General features: G+C 47.9%; 1 protein-coding gene across 2 annotated transcripts in view; it reads left to right on the forward strand.

Annotated features, from left to right (window-relative positions):
- The first annotated feature begins 1,118 nt into the window (after positions 1–1,118).
- The window catches only part of ACBD4 (acyl-CoA binding domain containing 4), a 72,284-nt gene continuing 53,211 nt past the window's right edge, over positions 1,119–20,191 (forward strand). The window contains exon 1 of one of the 2 annotated variants that reach the window (XR_006390447.1): positions 1,119–1,316. The gene's annotated coding sequence lies outside the window, so the exon portion shown is untranslated. The remainder of the gene's footprint in view (positions 1,317–20,191) is intronic. The other variant, XM_044298670.1, reaches the window with a different exon arrangement.

Here is a 20,191-nt window from a genome sequence, read left to right on the forward strand (position 1 = left end):
GTACTTCTTGGGGCGTCGGGCGTTTTACAGCGCGATCGTACAGGCTGTAAAACGCTCAGGTGAGAACCATTCCCATAGGGAATCACCCGTAGGAACGCGCTGTAAAACGCTCAGGTCTGAACCCAGCCTTAATCCATACACGTTTGGCCATGTCCTTAAAGGGCTTTACTGGTATTTAAATACTGATGATCTATCCTGAGGATAGGTCATCAATATTAGAGCTGTGGGGGCCCGACACTTAGCACCTCCCATTAGCTATTTCAGGCAGCGACCAGAACCTATAATAATAATCTTACATATTCAGTAGCGCTTTACACTCAGGGGGTAAACCTATACATTATACAGAGCCAGAAGCAGAACGCTGCGTCTACTGGGTAGTAACTGCAGCACCCCAGCACCTAAAATACAAAGTGGACTGAGCCTTTTGTCGCCTGCTGCGTTTCTGGCTGCCCGTGGGTTGCAGGGTGTCAGACCCCCACCAATCTAATATAGATGACCTATATGAAAGTACCGGAAACCCCCTTTAATATGGACTCCACTGACAAAATGGCTGCTCTTTGGATGGAGCCCCAGCACCAGATTAGGCTCAATTTACATCTACAATGTGGTTTCCGTTATCAATGAAAACCATGACACAGATATGGAACCGTCCTGTGATGGATGCCAGCAGCACTGGGCAGATTTGACTAATAAAATAGGGTGTGTTCTCTGTGGTGTCTGTACCGCACTGCATGTCCTCACATCACCAAAGGGGGAAACCAGTCAAAAACACAATGCAGCAGAGTAATGGTGATACATTTGGCAGCTATTACTAGGCATATACTGTCTTCTCTTCCTTGTGCCACTGCTCAGAAAATTGTTAGGAAACTGTTAAATAGGAGGTTTCTGTGCCTGGGAAAGTTGGGTGACAACCCTAGCATCTGCCATTACAGCTCCCACAACGGTTGTCACTGTGTCCTGCACAGCAGGGGATACATTCTGACTACCGGCCATGAGGAGCAGTAATGGCTGCCACCCTCTACACATGATATGACTACAACCATAAAGCCTGGCAACAAAATGGCCGATGCTGGCAGTGTCATCAGGTTTCTGTATGACAGGCTCAGCACACGCTCGCTGTAGACGGACCGTCAGCCGCACGTCACCGCACCGTCCTCCCACAGTGCAGGATTCCCCGCCTCAATTCACCTCATAATCCCCGGCCTGGCGTAATTGCTGCATCCGGAATTATGGGCGGCGCGGGCGGGCTGAGGGTCCCAGTGTTCCGGAGGAGTGGCTGCTAGCTCCAGAGGCCTGGGCCACGGTGCCCGGTGCAGGTAATGACGGAAGTGGCACTGTGTATGTGTAAAAGACACATGTATATGACATATGTAATAAAGTAGCCATTTTACAGTTATTTCCTATATGAAGGGCTCCAGGAGTCTGAAGATGGAGCCATGTGTTATTAATGTTTATGTCACACATTGGTTTATATTGTGATACTGATATAAAATGGCGCTATACATACAATGACATATGGCTCCCATGTTAAATTAAAACGTATTTTTTTGCTGGACGACTCCATTATGGAATAGCACTACAGACTGTGCTAACTATACGCCTGGAAAAAAAAACCGTATACCAGCCAGACTATGGCTGTTGGGTCAATGGCGCCCTATGGAAGCATTTGCTGAATTCGCGCTGTAGAATACAACACTCCAGTGTGAATTCAGTCCTCAGGACTCATTTACAATGACTGCCATTTTACACCAGCCTTTGATTCTCCCCTATGCTGCCGGGGAACGCGTGTAATTTATGACCTTTTCATAAATTTGGCGCATCCTCCAGCAGTCTGTGTGCCTGTTCCTAACGCATGTTAAGTAAATTTGCTGAGGCCAATGTTCCCAAGTGGCGAGAGCAGCATAAAAACGCCCATGCGATAAAATATTCTTGTGACTTTGTTTATGCAATGAAATGGCATAGAGGCGCTAGTAAATGATCCTCCCTAGAGTATGCTCTCACGACGGTTTTGGACCGCCGTGTAGCCCAACGACAGAAAGCGCTGTATTTTCTGCGGTGGGTTTTCATTTTGAATGGTCCGGTCCTAATCTCGGTTTAAGTCGATTGAATGGAGCTAAACAGCGAGCCGTTTCCCGCTGCGGCTTTCCGAGGTGTCTGCCCGGTAACTGTACATGTCCATTCTTGGCGCTGTCTGGAAAACGACATGTAAAAAATCCTCGGCTGCATAAAGTGCAGCACAGCCTCCCATTAGACACAATGGGAGGTGGGTTCAGCGCAGGTTTGCAGTGCCAAAAATCCGTTGCATGAACGTATTCTTAGGGTACATCCACACCCTAAGGCCTCATGCATACAACCGTTTTTGTGGTTCGCATCCGAGCCACACTTTCTGTGCTGTCCGCATCCGTTGCACCGTTCCGTGGCTCCGAAAAAAAAAAAATAGCATGTCCTATTCTTGTCCATTTTGCGGACAAGAATAGGCATTTCTACAATGGGCCGCCCAGTTCCGTTCCGCAAATTGCGGAAGGCACACGGGTGGCTTCCGTTTTTTTGTGGAGCGAAAAAACGGCATGTTCGTGTGCATGAGGCCTAAGGATAGGGTTTTCAGTGGCGCGTCAGCACCGAATAGTGCAATGACCATACTCTTTGTCGCTGGCCTGCAGAAGAAGAGTGGCGCTGCCCATATTTTTCAGGGCATGGACACAATCCTTTTCCTAAGGTCCTACCCCATTCCAAGAAGGTTCTCCACTTTTTGTTACAAGTCGCGCCACTTCACAGCAAGTATCGGGCTGCGTCTAATGGTGCGCCTTCCCAGGAGAATGCAGCCCTCTATGATCTCTGCTGGAGATTTACCAGCTCTTACCGATGTTCTTGGAGAGTTGGCATGTATGCCCAAAAATTGTGAAGTGACAGCTGCCTGCCATGCGCAGTATTCCTCTGTAACTATAGCTCAAGAGTTAAAGTTATACAGCAAAAAAAGTTACTTTTTCCTGCGATTTTCTGAAATCGGGGCAAAACCGAAGCATTGTTCCTGCAGTTTGAGAAGTTTGCAGCAAAAACTGTGACTGCAGAACAAACCCTAGGGTTCTGTTCACATCTGCGTCGTGGTTCCTCTTATAAATATAATCCAAAAAAGGGTAGATACTTGACGAATCTCGTTGACATGATGTTCTTTGGGTTGCATTGGTGGCCATTATTTGGACAGGAAAAATAGTGCTGCCAGCAATCTCTAGGGTCCATGTACGCAGACACTGTATGGCGGTACACACCAGCCACTGCAGGGGAAATGTAGCATTACATGGCAGCCATTATAGTAAACTGCCATCCACATGGATGCAGTGGGTCTACCATAGTGGAACCCACTGTTACAGGCCCCCTTCCTATTTATAAAATGCAAGACTTCACTATTGCACAGCATATTCACGGCTGATATGACTACGGGCTACTTTAACGTCTGCGTTGTGAAATCCGGCAGAGGAACAGCCTGCCATATTTCACAATGCAGATGTGAACGCAGGGTTAGCAGTCCCCGACACAGGACCGCCATGTGACTCAAATCACATCTGGAATTGCCATGTTAGCCCAGGGCAGATGTATGTAGGACAACAAAGTCGCAATGGTGAGAGTATTTACTCTTATGATCTGCCCCCAAAGCCCAATGTGTAATGTGTCTGCCCAAGTTTGCCTGGAGCTGGTGCCAGCCACAGTCTTGCCTGAGCCTTCCCTTCAGTAATCATAACTATAGTCCTGTACAGGCCATCACACATGGAGGAAGCATTTATCTGTTCACACACCCTATGTCCAATAAGGGTCCATTCACACGTCTGTAATTTGGGTCCGCATTCGTTCCGCAATTTGCGGACCCATTCACTTTCAATGGGGCTGGAACGGATGCAAATCCGCATTTCCGGGATCCGCATCTGTTTTTTCGGGATCCGCAATTCCGTTCCTGAAAAAAATAGAATATGTCCTATTCTTGTCCGCAATTGCGAACAAGAATAGGCATATTCTATTATAGTGTCTGTGATGTGTGGTCCGCAAATTGCAGATCGCACATTGCAGGTGTCCGTGTTTTGCGGATTCGCAAGACACTTATGGACGTGTGAATGGACCCTTAAAGGGGTTCTCCAGGATTTTGAAATTGATGGCCTATCCTCAGGATAGATCATTAATATCTGATCGGTGGGGGTTCAACTCCCAGTAGCACCACCAATCAGCTGTGACGCTCTGGTGAGCACTGTGGCCTCCTTACAGCTTGGGCTACTTTTACAACTAGCGTTTTTGCTTCCGTTACTGATAGTGATAGACGAACATTGGGCGTTTGCCGCGGGCCCCATTCACTTTAATGGCAGGCAAACCTGAAAAACCTTCAGGTCATATTTGCAGCCAGCAAAAACTTACTAGAAGTACACAAATAGTCCCACAACATGTCACATACCAGAGGGGGATCACTGGCAAAAATTCCCACAAAAAAGAAGTTTTTTAATCAAGGGCCATTTTTATCCATTTTAGGGTCCATTCACACATGCATTTTGCGGACCGCACATTGCCGGCACTAAGAGAATATGCCTATTCTTGTCCGCGATTGCGAACAAAAATAGGACATGTTCTATTTTTTTCAGGATCGGAATTGCGGACCCGGAAGCTCGGGTCCGCAATTCCGGATCGGGGCCGCACCTCGTGCGGCCCCATAGAAATGTATGGGTACGCAATTCCGTTCCGCAAAATGCGGAATGGAATTGCGAATGTGTGAATGGAGCCTTAGGCTGAGTTCACACGAGCGTGACAGATTAGGTCCGGATGCGTTCAGGGTGCGTTCAGTTAAACTCGCACCATTTTGCAAGCAAGTTCAGTCAGTTTTGGCTGCAATTGCATTTAGTTGTTCAGTTTTTTCCACGCGGGTGCAATACGTTTTGATGCGTTTTTCACGCGCGTGATAAAAAACTGAAGGTTTACAAACAACATCTCCTAGCAACCATCAGTGAAAAACGCATTGCATCCGCACTTGCTTGCAGATGCAATGCGTTAACGCAGCCCCATTCACTTCTATGGGGCCAGGTCTGCGTGAAAAACGCAGAATATAGAACATGCTGCGATTTTAAAGCATTGCAGAAGTGATGCATGAAAAAAAAACGCTCATGTGCACAGCCCCATTGAAATGAATGGGTCAGGATTCAGTGCAGGTGCAATGCGTTCACCTACTGCATTGCACCCGCGCGGAAATCACGCCCGTGTGAACGCAGCCTTAACGCTGGGTTCACACCTGAGCGTTTTACAGCGCATTCCTACGCGCTGTAAAACGCACAACAGGCAAGAACCAATGATTCCCTATGGGAATGGTTCTCACCTGGGCGTTTTACAGCGCGTACGATCGCGCTGTAAAACGCCCGACGCTCGAACAAGTGCTTGAGCTTTTTTTTGGGCGTTTGTCGCGCGTTCCGGCACATAGAAATTCGGGAACGCGCGACAATGTGTGAACGCCAATCTCTGTATGCGCGATTGTAAACGCCCGTACAATCGCGCATACAGAGCGCTCGTTTCCGAACGCTCAGGTCTGAACCCAGCGTAAAGGGAAACTCTCAAAAATGTGCCCTGCTGGAGCCTAGAAAAATTGTATTTTCTATTTGATGTATACAAATGTGCAGCACTCCATGTTTTTGTATCCTGCAGAGTCCATTTAAAAAAATGCATATGTTAACGTAAAAAAAAATTTCTACAATTTTTGGTATGCATTAAATGGATGGCAAAAATAGGATGTGAACCCAGCCCTAGTGTCATAATAAGCACCAGTACACAGCGGAGCAGCGTGACGGTGTCACACCTGTGACAGGTGTTGGAATGTCTGATAGACTGACTGCACATGAGTGATCTGACAGCCTCTTTTAGTTTCACTTTGTGTGTTGCTGGTATGTCCACACCTCCTACTCAGGTGTGGATCATGTGACCTTTACCTCTCCCTATTTAGTACGACTTTACCCATCACTCCTTGCTCTGGATAGCTTCATTTGGTTTTGGAAGAGCTGGAGTGTGGTTCTTGTTGAAGTCCTGTTCATCCATCATCCTCAGAAGTTAGGTGTTCCGCTTGTTGTGTTTTGTATTTCACCGCCTGGTTGTTTACTAGGCCTCAGCGAGACGCTGGTTCCTTCACCAGGGAAGAAACAGGTTGTCTCTGCCCTGTCATTACCTTTAGGGCATCCAAGGGTTACCAGGGTTTGCCAGATTCCTGTGTATGGGCATCTTTACCATCAAGAGGTCGCCCATACGGATAGGAGTTAGGACCAGGAGCAGCCTTACCAAGAAGGAAGAGGAAAGACACTAGACCTCACCGCTAGGGAAGGAAAAGGGTCACCACCTATAAAGGTGGGGACCCTTTTCCTTCCCTAGCGGTGAGGTCTAGTGTCTTTCCTCTTCCTTCTTGTTGTCTTTTGGTGTTCTCTCCTACTACATCCGTGACATTATCCAGAGGCCCTATCCCGCCATTTTTTTGTTCTGATCTGTGCAGGTATGGATACTATGTCCGAACTGGTTGAACAGCTGCAGAATCTGACTTTGCAGGTAGCAGACCTACGTGCGATGGTCTTGCAGATTCAGAGTCCACGGGCTGCTGGTTCCAGTGGTGGGTCCCAGGCCTGCCCTGAACCAAAGGTGGCTCTCCCGGACAGGTTTTCCGGGGTTAGTGACAATTTTATCCGGTTCAGGGAGTCATGTAAATTATACTTTCGCCTGCATCCATACTCTTCTGGCGATGAGTGTCAACGTGTGGGTATGATTTATTTAGTTGCTTAAAGAGAACGCCCAATCTTGGTATTTTTCTCTGCCGACCGGATCACCGCCCCTCCGGTCGGTAGATGAATTCTTTAGAGCCTTCGGATCTCTCAGGCCGAGACCAAGTTACGGGGTTTGTGGCAGGGAGAATGTTCCGCGGAGACCTAATGCTCTGAATTAAGTAGATGGGCTACCGATACAGAGTGGAACGATCCTGCTCTCCGTAGGCAATTCTGTCAGGGTCTCTCTGAGAGACTGCAGGACGCGTTGGCTTTTCATGAAAATTCTGAGTCATTGGAAGCATGTCCCTTGCTGTGCGTCTTGATAGACGCCTGAGGGAGAGATCTAGGGGTCCTCACCTTCAGGACGTACTGTCCAACAAGGGTCCTGCTACCTTTGACACTTATGGTGGAGAGACACTGGTGGTTGCGTTTAGTGAGGAGCCTATGCAGTTAGGAGGAGCTACTCCTGGAACTATTGGCAAAAGCTTGGGTCATGTGAAAGGAGTCTGCTTTTGTTGTGGCAAGAAGGGACATTTTGTGAATATTTGTCTGTACTTGCAGCATCAAGGTGTAAACAAAAAGAAAAAGGATGGTACCCTGAGACCATGTCTGGACTTCCGTGAGCTCAATCATATTACTGTCAGTGATCCTTACCCCCTTTGATTCCGGATTTGTTTAGTCAGATTGTCTGTGCCAAGGTGTTCTCTAAATTGGATCTGGGGGGGCATATAATTTGGTGAGGATCAAGGAGGGGGATTTAGAAACCTGGTCATGCCTTTTGGGTTAACCAATGCTCCTGCGGTTTTTCAACACTTTGTCAATGACATCTTTAATCATCTGGTGGGGAGGTTTGTAGTTGTATACATTGATGACATACTAATTTATTAGCCTAATATGGAGACTCATCAGGATCATGTCAGACAAGTGTTACAGATCCTAAGAGAGAATAAGTTGGATGCTAAGATGTCCCATTGTAGGGCAGATTCCAGCAATCTGGACCCAGGAAGTGCAATTTCTGGGTTACCTGCTCTCATCCTCAGATTTTCGTATGGATCCCGAGAAGCTCCATGCCGTGTTGGACTGGCATCAACCTGAAAATCTGAAGGTGCATATGCTGTTTTTGAGGTTTACCAACTACTACCGTAAATTAATCTTAAAGGTTTAACCACCGTTGAATAGTTCAACAGACGTGACTAGGAAGGGTGCTGATATTTCTATCTGGTCTGATGCGGCATTACAGGCCTTTTCTGCTGTGAAAGAATGTTTCGCTTTGGCCCCTATTCTGGTGCAACCGGACGTGTCTCAGCCATTTATTGTTGAGGTTGACGCGTCCGAGGTAAGGGTAGGAACATGGCATATTTTTGCCCAACCTGTAACATCAATAAACCAGCATACCATCAACAATAATAAAAACACTGACTAGAGAGTGGAGGTAAACGGAACTGATTTATTAAATAATTACCAAATACAACAACTTAAACTTTTAAGAGCCCAGTCATAAACTCAGACTCCAATAATAAATATATACATATCTAAACCTCAGAGTCCATCCCATCACGGGACGACTATCCTTACTTCACCCAACATCAATCACGGCCCCAAATACTTACCATATATAAAGGGCGGGCGGGAGGGGCACACAGGATCCGGCTCCACAGGCAGGTTCAAATCAAAGACAAGCCCCAGCCTGCGGAGCACGGACACTTATAGCCCCCTCAGCCTCCCCCTACACCAATCAGCTGACGTCTCCAGGGCTCCGCTAACCTTCCCCTGAACCCAGGGCTACCATAGGCTAAAATTCCTACCAATTGTAGGGTGCTCACCAGGCAGAATTATTCTTCTGCCTGGTGATCCCACAAAAGCGGGAAACCCTTTTCCCGCCAAAAAACGTCCCCCACTAGCTAACTATCTCTAGGCAGACAATCCCTTGGACACCCAGCTATCCGGCAAAATGCCAGTATGGCCATGCGTCCCCCTCCATATTGTCCGGGGTCCCTTCATGGCAATACATGGCATATTTTTGCCCAACCTGTAACATCAATAAACCAGCATACCATCAACAATAATAAAAACACTGACTAGAGAGTGGAGGTAAACGGAACTGATTTATTAAATAATTACCAAATACAACAACTTAAACTTTTAAGAGCCCAGTCATAAACTCAGACTCCAATAATAAATATATACATATCTAAACCTCAGAGTCCATCCCATCACGGGACGACTATCCTTACTTCACCCAACCGGCCCACCCGCCTTAACAAGGCGGCGCGGGCCCCACCCCACCAACCGCTATCTCAATCATAGCCTGAAGGTCGAGGTTAAAAATATCACAACCAATCACCGATAAGTGTACACCATCTCTAAAATAAAGGCCCGCCTCTCCACTCTCTAGATCAACATGTCTAAAAGAAAATCCCCCGGACATAGGCATAAACTTAGACATTGCTCGATTAATCCTCTTCCGCACTTTCTCTTTGAACTTCAGCTCCGGGGACAGCAGCCAGCAGCGCCTGCAAATGATTTCTGAAAAGATCAGGCGAGTATCAGGAAACAACCGATGCAGATCCGAAAATGTCCTTTTCATCTGAAAAATCAACTCCATAGTGTCCAAACAACCTATATCATTACCTCCTAAATGAATAATGATAATAGTCGGGTTAGGAAAGACATCATGCAAATGGAACACTAAATCAACCAAACCTGACCAGCGAAGTCCTCTAACTCCGGCCCAGTATATCTTGACGGCCTCCGCTGAAAACGAAAGATTGGATCCGTAGCACCTCTCTGCAGCCCTCTTTTCAGCCCAATGGACGAAAGAATGGCCCAGAATCCATACTGTAATACCTGAAACTAATAAATCATATAATTAACAAATGCGGTCTTACATACAATCTATACCTGTGAGAAGACCACCTGCCGATCCCCTTTATAACTGACTCACTCAAGCCAGCTTGCGCAGCCGCAGTCGCGGCACCTATACGGAATGAATGAGAGGAAAAGAATTTAGCACTCAACCCCAACCTACCCAAACACTTTGATAGTACTGCCCGAAACTGAAAACTGAGACAGTGGGGATAAGTCATCATGAACCAGAAAACAATCCAACATCCCTTCAGGCCGAATCGCCAGATACTGCCCCACAGCCAACACCGGACAAATCCTCTTGTCCTCAATTGCCCCCAATCTAACCCAGCACCCTTTACCTGCCCGATCCGTTTTAGACTTTCCAATAAACAAAGATACGCCTGCCTTCTGCACTACCACTTGTCCCAAAGCCAAACCTCCCTTAGCCCACCTCGAACGAGGTAACAGCTCCCCAATCCGCAAAGCCCCAAAGAACAAAACAATAAAAGCTGTACAAAACAATACTACCTCAAACTGAGAGAAACAAACTGACCTTGTAACACCACACAACCTAACAAGCAACTCTGGGGAAATGGGACACCGCCCATCCGGCAAATGACCCACTGACTTATAACCCTTCAATAACTGCCTAATCAAAAAATACTCAGTAAATAACCCCGACCCAAACAATTTAAGAAAAAATGACACCCCTGCTATAATCCGACAGACTGAACTATGCGCCAAACCCTCTTCAAATAAATGCAACAAAAACGACAAAGCCAACGCCTCATTCAAAACCCATGGTGATACTGACAAACCTGCCGCAAACCGCTCCCAACGCAACCAAGCAGACAGATAACCTTGCCATGTGGACACCGCCACTGACCGCCTCAGTAGGTTCAGAGCTAACTCCAGATCAGCCCCCACAGATGCTCCGGACAAGGACTCCCGAAAGCGTCGGCCGATGGCACCAAGCTGCGAAACCGATCCATCTGCAAACGGGACAAAGCATCAGCCACATCATTAGTACAACCAGGAATATGAACAGCTTTAATCCATACATTCCTCTGCAAGCACAACAAGACCAAATGCCTTAATAATTTAACAACCAGTGGACATCTGGAAGCTAAACAGTTAACTGCATACATCACTCCCTTGTTATCCGTATGCAAACGAATACGTCTATTCTGAAAAGACTGACCCCAAAGCACTAAGGCTACCACTACCGGGAACAGCTCCAGCAACACTAAATTAGACAACACTGAATTCTGCACCCAAGACACATGCCACCTTTCTGCACACCACCGCCCGTCCCAGAATGCGCCAAAGCCCACACTACCTGCTGCATCCGTAAACAGGTTCAACTGACATGCGTCCACAAATTCTTCCTGCCACAGCGTTCGACCATTAAAATCGCGCAAGAAACTCAGCCACACCGCTAAATCATCCTTCATCCCCCTGTCTAATGTGACATGCAAACACGGATTCCGCAACCCAGCTATTTTCAGAGCCAACTGCCGACAAAAAATCCTACCCATGGGCATAACTCTACAACAAAACGCCAACAAACCCAACAACGACTGAATTTCTTTAACAGTAACACTATGACGCAACAAAAAACCCTTGATCAACAAAAACACTTTCTTAACCTTGTCAACTGGCAACCTAAACTCCCCCACCTCAGCATCTATAACTATACCCAAAAATTCTATACAACTAGAAGGCAACACAGTCTTTTCTTCCGCCAATGGCACCCCAAATTCCGCACACACTGCTACGAACACAGCCAAAACCTCAGCACAGACCACCGAATCCGCCGGACCAACAAACAAAAAATCATCCAAATAATGAACTATCCCACCCTTCATAGCCTGTGCTGCGACCACCCATTCAATAAAAGTGGAAAAAGCCTCAAAATAAAAACACGAGATAGAACAGCCCATTGGGAGACATCTGTCAAAATAAAACAAACCTTGAAAATGAAAACCCAAAGAATTAAATGCCGCCGGATGAATGGGGAGAAGCCGAAATGCCGACTGCACATCCGCCTTCGCCATTAACGCTCCCCTACCAAACATCCGGACCACTGAAACAGCAGAATCAAATGTAGTGTAACAAACCTTAGTCAAAGACGGATCAATTTCATCATTTAATGACTGACCAAATGGATATGACAAATGATGAATAATCCTAAACGCACCTGGCTCCTTTTTCGGCACCACCCCCAGAGGAGACAAACGAAAATCCTCAAAAGGTGGCACCGAAAAGGGGCCCGCCACCCTTCCAGCAGCAATTTCTTTCTGTAACTTCTCCGCCACCACCCACGGAAACTGCTGAACTGAAGGTAAGTTCTTAACTAAAACACAACCCTTACCAGAAAATGGAGGCAACACAAAACCTTCAGCAAAACCACTGGCCAACAAATCAGCTATCTGCCGATTTGGAAACCTGTTTAGCCAAGGTAGCATTCTCACCAGATTTACTGGCGTCGATGCTTTTAAAAAGAAACTCTTTTGCCAGTGGCTGCGCTGGCAAATTAGCCCTTTTAAAACACCGCGACATTGGGTGACTTGACCCGCAAAACCCACACTCATGTTTGTACTTACAAGTGGCAGGCCATTTGCACTGCGACTCATTGTAAGCAAAACAGAGACCCCTCTTCATAGTACCGCCCACCGGAGCTATTCTCTGACTAACCACCGGCGGCTTCTGGGGCACCAACAGATTCAGCCACAAGCCAACATCCTTGGTGCCCCATTGCAGCTGCGGATAAACCGCCAACTTCTGTCTAAAATTTTCATCATATTGGAACCAACCGAAACCACCAAAATTTTTATACGCTTCTAACACAATATCAACATGCTGGAACAAACCCGAACATTTCTCAGGAAAACGCTCACCCAAAACACCTGCGAAAATACAGAACGCCTGTAACCAATTATTGAAAGAACGAGGAATCGGACGGCGCCTATCCTCCTCCACTCTCTCCTCCTTGCGCTCCATCTTGGAAACAAATTCCTTAGAGGCCGGGAGGAGAGAGAGAATATCTACATAATCACCACTCCAGATTTTTTCTTTAACAACCACAGATAAATGAAAACCTAAAGGGGATACAGAACAAGGCAACACTTCCTTCAAACAATTCTCGGCAATACCTCCCCTTCTATCTAAAACCGGTAACTGCTGAACCGAAAGCGGCTCAACCACACTGTCAGCCTCTCCCCCCCCCAGCCCCTCAGTTGCAAGCCAAGCCGAAGCCACATTATGGAGAGCCGGCTCCGCATTAGAGGTCTGAGGAAGGGGGGGGCAGAAGACCGAGGTAACAAACCCTCCAGGGAAGAAAGCACTCTGGACAGTGAGGACATAACAGGGGCAAGCTGCACAGCAGACCACTCACCCGACAGAGAAGACGATCCAGGCAGAGGTGCTGCAGCAGCATACGGCCATCCAGCTTGCGGTCCCGAAGTAGAATCCCCTTGCTCCAGAAGCGTGTTGCCCACAGAATCCACCTGTCCCCCCAGACCCTGCGACCCGTTACCACAGGACCGCAGAGCGGGGTTAGAAACCGGCCTGCGGCATCCACTGCTGTCCCCTGGCACTGCTGAACCTTGACCCGACGCTCCAGCTGATCCCGACGTGCCCGGCGTAATCTCGCGACGTCCTCTCGCGAGACCACCGGCCCTCCTCCGATCCTGCTGCCTCGGTCCCGCACGCTCCGCAGAGTCCTGTGAGAACTTCCTCTTCTGCGATCGCAATCTTCGGCTCCTCTCGCGAGATCCTGACGCCACCGCCTCTTCCCTCAGCTCCGGCAGCTCCGACACCTCGCTCCGCACCAATCCAGCCGGGACGCAGACCGCAGCTTCTCCACCCTCCTGGGCACGATCCATCGCCGACATCGATGTCTCCTCCGCCATCTGGAAAACCGGGGCACGCAGCTGCGCCAGACAATCCTGGATCCACGCCGGGGCACCTTCTACCGCCGCTCTAGACGCCAGCTCCTCCATCAGGAAATCCATCACACGGTAGGAAAGCACACAGGATCCGGCTCCACAGGCAGGTTCAAATCAAAGACAAGCCCCAGCCTGCGGAGCACGGACACTTATAGCCCCCTCAGCCTCCCCCTACACCAATCAGCTGACGTCTCCAGGGCTCCGCTAACCTTCCCCTGAACCCAGGGCTACCATAGGCTAAAATTCCTACCAATTGTAGGGTGCTCACCAGGCAGAATTATTCTTCTGCCTGGTGATCCCACAAAAGCGGGAAACCCTTTTCCCGCCAAAAAACGTCCCCCACTAGCTAACTATCTCTAGGCAGACAATCCCTTGGACACCCAGCTATCCGGCAAAATGCCAGTATGGCCATGCGTCCCCCTCCATATTGTCCGGGGTCCCTTCAATCTTATCGCAGGGTCCTTCACCCAGTAAATGGCGCCCATGTGCATTTTCTTTAAATAAAAAAAACTCTCGACTGCTGAAAGGGATTATGATGTAGGGAATTGCTGGCCATTAAAGAGGACCTTTTATCAGTCTTGACATATGCTAATTATGGTATTACCTTGTAGGGCGGCCCCACTGATGCCATAGGTGTATTATTTTTTTTTTATATTTTTTTCAAACCCACCCCCCGTTCGTCCGCTGTGGCCCCCGAGATTCCTTCTCCTTGGCTGTGAGCAGTCTTCTCTGATTGGATCGCGCTCACAACCAGGGAGAAGGAGACGCCCACAGCAGAAGACTACGTCTCCTCCCCGTTGCGAGTTTAATGCTCATTATAATACAGCGCTCCAAATCATCGGAGGGCCACAAAGGACGAACGGGGGGTGGGTTTGAAAAAAATATACACCCGTGGCATCAGTGGGGGCCGCCCTACAAGGTATTACCATAATTAGGTCTGTCAAAACTGATGAAAGGTCCTCTTTAAGTTGGCGTTCGAGGAATGGTGGTATTGGTTGGAAGGAGCAATTCATCCTATTACGGTAATTACGGATCACAAGAATCTGGCCTACCTGGAGTTGGCTAAGCGACTGAACCCAAGGCAGGCCAGATGGTCATTGTTTTTCACCAGATTTAACTTCATCACTTACCGACCTGGGGTTAAGAACGTCAAGGCGGATGCTTTGTTGCGTAGCTTTCCTGGGGGGTGGGGGGGGGGGGTCTAATGATCCTAGTCCGATTGTATGTATCTTTAAGGGGTCATATATGCTCTTTATCCTGATCTGGAGGCACAGGAGGATACTCTGGACTCCTGTCTTCCGGGGAAATTGTTCCCTCCGAATTACGTCACAAGGTGTTCGAGGAACATCCCTGTACGGTGCTTGCTGGGAACCCTGGGAGCAGATCGACTGTCGATCTCATCTTTCGCAGAGTCTGGTGGCTGGAGTTGCGTAAGTGTGTTGAGGACTGTCAGCCTGTGGTACCGGTGTACGTGCTAAGGTGACACATACAGGTCCTTCTAAAAAAATTAGCATATTGTGATAAAGTTCATTATTTTCTGTAATGTACTGATAAACATTAGACTTTCATATATTTTAGATTCATTACACACCAACTGAAGTAATTCAAGCCTTTTATTGTTTTAATATTGATGATTTTGGCATACAGCTCATGAAAACCCAAATTTCCTATCTCAAAAAATTAGCATATTTCATCCGACTAATAAAAGAAAAGTGTTTTTAATACAAAAAAAGTCAACCTTCAAATAATTATGTTCAGTTATGCACTCAATACTTGGTCGGGAATCCTTTTGCAGAAATGACTGCTTCAATGCGGCGTGGCATGGAGGCAATCAGCCTGTGGCACTGCTGAGGTGTTATGGAGGCCCAGGATGCTTCGATAGCGGCCTTAAGCTCATCCAGAGTGTTGGGTCTTGCGTCTCTCAACTTTCTCTTCCCAATATCCCACAGATTCTCTATGGGGTTCAGGTCAGGAGAGTTGGCAGGCCAATTGAGCACAGTAATACCATCGTCAGTAAACCATTTACCAGTGGTTTTGGCACTGTGAGCAGGTGCGAGGTCGTGCTGAAAAATCAAATCTTCATCTCCATAAAGCTTTTCAGCAGATGGAAGCATGAAGTGCTCCAAAATCTCCTGATAGCTAGCTGCATTGACCCTGCCCTTGATAAAACATAGTGGACCAACACCAGCAGCTGACATGGCACCCCAGACCATCACTGACTGTGGGCACTTGACACTGGACTTCAGGCATTTTGGCATTTCCCTCTCCCCAGTCTTCCTCCAGACTCTGGCACCTTGATTTCCGAATGACATGCAAAATTTGCTTTCATCCAAAAAAAGTATTTGGACCACTGAGCAACAGTCCAGTGCTGCTTCTCTGTAGCCCAGGTCAGGCGCTTCTGCCGCTGTTTCTGGTTCAAAAGTGGCTTGACCTGGGGAATGCGGCACCTGTAGCCCATTTCCTGCACACGCCTGTACACGGTGGCTCTGGATGTTTCTACTCCAGACTTAGTCCACTGCTTCCGCAGGTCCCCCCAAGGTCTGGAATCGGTCCTTCTCCACAATCTTCCTCAGGGTCCGGTCACCTCTTCTCGTTGTGCAGCGTTTTCTGCCACACTTTTTCCTTCCCACAGACTTCCCACTGAGGTGCCTTGATACAGCACTCTGGGAACAGCCTATTCGTTCTGAAATTTCTTTCTGTGTCTTACCCTCTTGCTTGAGGGTGTCAATGATGGCCTTCTGGACAGCAGTCAGGTCGGCAGTCTTACCCATGATTGCGGTTTTGAGTAATGAACCAGGCTGGGAGTTTTTAAAAGCCTCAGGAATCTTTTGCAGGTGTTTAGAGTTAATTAGTTGATTCAGATGATTAGGTTAATAGCTCATTTAGAGAACCTTTTCATGATATGCTAATTTTTTTAGATAGGAAATTTGGGTTTTCATGAGCTGTATGCCAAAATCATCAATATTAAAACAATAAAAGTCTTGAACTACTTCAGTTGGTGTGTAATGAATCTAAAATATATGAAAGTCTAATGTTTATCAGTACATTACAGAAAATAATGAACTTTATAACAATATGCTAATTTTTTTTTGAAGGACCTGTACTCGGCTTTTGGGATTTCTGCTTCCATTGCCCATCCCGTCCAGACCTTGGACCCATTTGTCCATGGATTTTATCACAGATTTACCGAATTCCTCTGGGAAAAAAACGTGATTCTGGTGGTTGTCGATCGTTTTAGTAAAATGGTACACTTTATTGCATTACCTAGTCTACCCAATGCTAAAACTCTTGCACAGGTGTTTGTCAACAACATCGTGAAACTACATGGCATTCCCTCTGATGTGGTGTCCAATAGAGGGTCTCAGTTTGTTTCCAGATTCGGGAAAGCGATCTGTACTCGTCTGGGTGTACAATTGTCCTTCTCTTCGGCTTTTCATCCTCAGTCGAACGGACAGACAGAGCGCACTAATCAGAATCTGGAGACTTACTTGAGATGTTTTGCTTCAGAGGATCAGGAAGAGTGGTCTTCATTTTTGTCGTTAGCTGAGTTTGCTATAAATAACCGTAGACAGGAATCCACTGATAAGTCGCCGTTTTTGGGGGCATATGGGTTCCATCCACAGTTTGGTACATTTTCTGGTGCTCAAAATTCCTGAGGAGGAACGACAGGAGACGTATGAGTGGTCCGGACCTGAGAGTGGGTGACCCTGGGGCCACTGCCACCAATGATTTAATCGTGTGAGGGGGGGGGGCGCAATTAATTAATATAATACTTCAAAGAGGGGGAGTAGAAGGGAGGGGCTGTGGCCACTACACCACCAATGAATATAGTTAATATGCCAGAATACAAACGTAGCCTGCATGTGCCGGCCATATCCCATACCTGGCCACTATTACTGCGCGACGTGATCCGCCACAATTAACCCCTCAGGACCTGAGGGGTTAATTGCTGCAGATCACGGTGCGCAGTAATAGAGGATATGGTCGGCATATGCAGGCTACGTTTGCATTTAGTCCCTCCCCTCCTTATCTTCTCTGTTCTCATTGGTGGCGCAGTGGCCACAGTCCCTCCCCTCCTCCTCCTCCTCCTCCTCCTCCTCTCTGTTCTCATTGGTGGCGCAGTGGCCACAGTCCTGCCCCTCCTCCTCCTCCTAGTCTGTTCTCATTGGTTGTCAGCGGCAGCCACACACAGTGGGGAGGGAGGGACTCCCTCCTTCTCCACTGTGCCGGCTCAGGAGAACATGGTGAGTGCCGAGAGCGGCGCATGCCATGTTCTACCGCAATATGGTGATATAAACAAAATCTCTATCGTTGGCCAGATTTATATTGCATATCGCCCACCCCTAGTTCCAGTGACCAATGTTAATGCTAGTCGTCTGGTGAGAGGATTCCACAGAGCTCATCTTGATAAGGTCGGTCCTGGGTTCCCCAGATGTCACCCGTAGAAGGGGAAGGGGAAATACTGTCACACCTGAGACAGGTGTTAGAAGGTCTGAAAGACTGCACATGAGTGATCTGACAGCCTCTTTTGGTTTCACTTTGTGTGTTGCTGGTATGTCCACACCTCCTGTTCAGGTGTGGATCATGTGACCTTTACCTTTCCCTATCTAGTACGACTTTTCCCATCACTCCTTGCTCTGGATAGCTTAATTTGGTTTTGGAAGAGCTGGAGTGTGGTTCTTGTTGAAGTCCTGTTCATCCATCATCCTCAGAAGTTAAGTGTTCAACTTGTGTTTTGTATTCCCCCCCCCCCCCCAGTTGTTTACTAGACCTCAGCGAGCCGCTGGTTCCTCTGCCCTGTCATTACCTTTAGGGCATCCAAGGGTTACCAGGGTTTTCCAAGTTCCTGTGTATGGGCATCTCTGCCATCGAGAGGTGCCCATACGGATAGGAGTTAGGGCCAGGAGCAGGGTTTTATAGGTGGTGACCCTTTTTCCTTCCCTAGCGGTGAGGTCTGTCTTTCCTGTTTCTTCTTGTTGTATTTTGGTGTTCTCCCCTACTACATCCGTGACAGGAGGAGAGGCCGCCATGTACTGACGGAGAGCTACCTGGTCCTGGTGGTCAGGGATGAGGACTGTGTTTCCCAAGGATCATTTTCTACTGGGAAATACAGGGAACAGTAGATTACACTAGAATCTATATAATATAACGATATTCGCCCTACCCCCGAATAATAATACAATTAGGTGGTCATTTATTATATAGAAATACGTCTGTTAGGTGTATTTCTGACACAGATTGTGGCGCAAAGGTCCTTATCACCGCAATCTGCATATTTTTCCCACTCATGCCAGGTCTAAAAAAGGATGGCATGGGCAGGGAAAGGGATACAGTTATGGCCATCCAGTTATTGGATACCACCGCCATACTGTGATCGGATAAAAGGGTATAAGAGGGCACAGTACAGAGAATGACTAGGGGCACTGCACAGGGTGTGGTAAGAGGGCACAATGCAGGGTATAAGGGGGCACAGTACGGGGTGAGGGGCACAATCGCATGACCCTGGGACATTAGAAAGTGGGAGGCAGAGGAGTGAGAAAACGGTGTGATTATGTGGCTTAAGATAAAAAATGTAACTGTCTGCCAGTACAGGCCCCAAAAATTAGGCAATAGGCATTCACCTGTCAGCAAAGAACTTTGGGTTCTGTGGCTGGAGGTACATTAGGCGGTCACAGGATGAATATGTAACTGTCGGCCAATACAGGCCACAAACATTAGGCATTCACCTGACCTAAAAGGCCTTTTATGCCACTGTATATACATAAGGCAAGGATCATTCTTTGTTCTAGGTGGTGGCAGATATGTGTGGGCTGGCATGAGGAAATTCAATTACACAGTGGTCATCACAGGTGTTGAATACCTTCGAGATCTATGCCTCATTCATTTAAAAAAATGTGAGGTAGTCCACACTGTTGTGAACCAGGCGAGTGCGCTTATCGGTCACGATTCTCTCCCCCCCCCCCCCCCCCGCTGCGCTGAACATCCTTTCGGACAGGACACTCGACAAGGGGCAAGCCAAGAGTTCCATGTCAAATTGTGCCAGCTCTGGCCACAGGTCAAGCCTGCACACCCAGTAGTCAAGGGGTTCCTCGCTTCTCAGATCGTCCACATCGGCTGTTAACACAATGTAGTCGGACATCTGTCGGTCTAGGCGTTCCCTGAGGCTGGATCTGGAGGGCAGCTGTTGATGGGTTGGCTGCAAGAATGATCTCATATCCGACGTGACCAACACATCTTTGAACCGCCCTCTTTTTGCAGGCGCGGTACAATTGGTACCCGCACCTGTTTTGCTGTGGGTGGAACTTCCTCTGCCTGTGCTCACAACAGCAGAATGCAGCATCTCTCGCAGCAAGGCCTGGAAATGCTGCATTCTGACAGCCTTCTGTGATGCTGGTAACATGTCCGCCATTTTGTGTTTGTACCAGGGGTTTAAGTACGTTGCCATGCAGTACAGGTCCTTGACCTTTATGCTTTTTATATGGGGAGTCCCTCTTCAAACACTGGAGCCTGAAGGCCCCCATTTGCACTAAATTGGAAGCGGTGGAGCGCTCTGGCTCCTGCTCATCGCCCAGGAGAATGTTGTCCTCTGTCTCACCCCCCCCCCCCCCCCCCCCATTTACGGAGAACACC

This window comes from Bufo gargarizans, chromosome 6, assembly GCF_014858855.1.
Source record: "Bufo gargarizans isolate SCDJY-AF-19 chromosome 6, ASM1485885v1, whole genome shotgun sequence".
Taxonomy (NCBI): domain Eukaryota; kingdom Metazoa; phylum Chordata; class Amphibia; order Anura; family Bufonidae; genus Bufo; species Bufo gargarizans.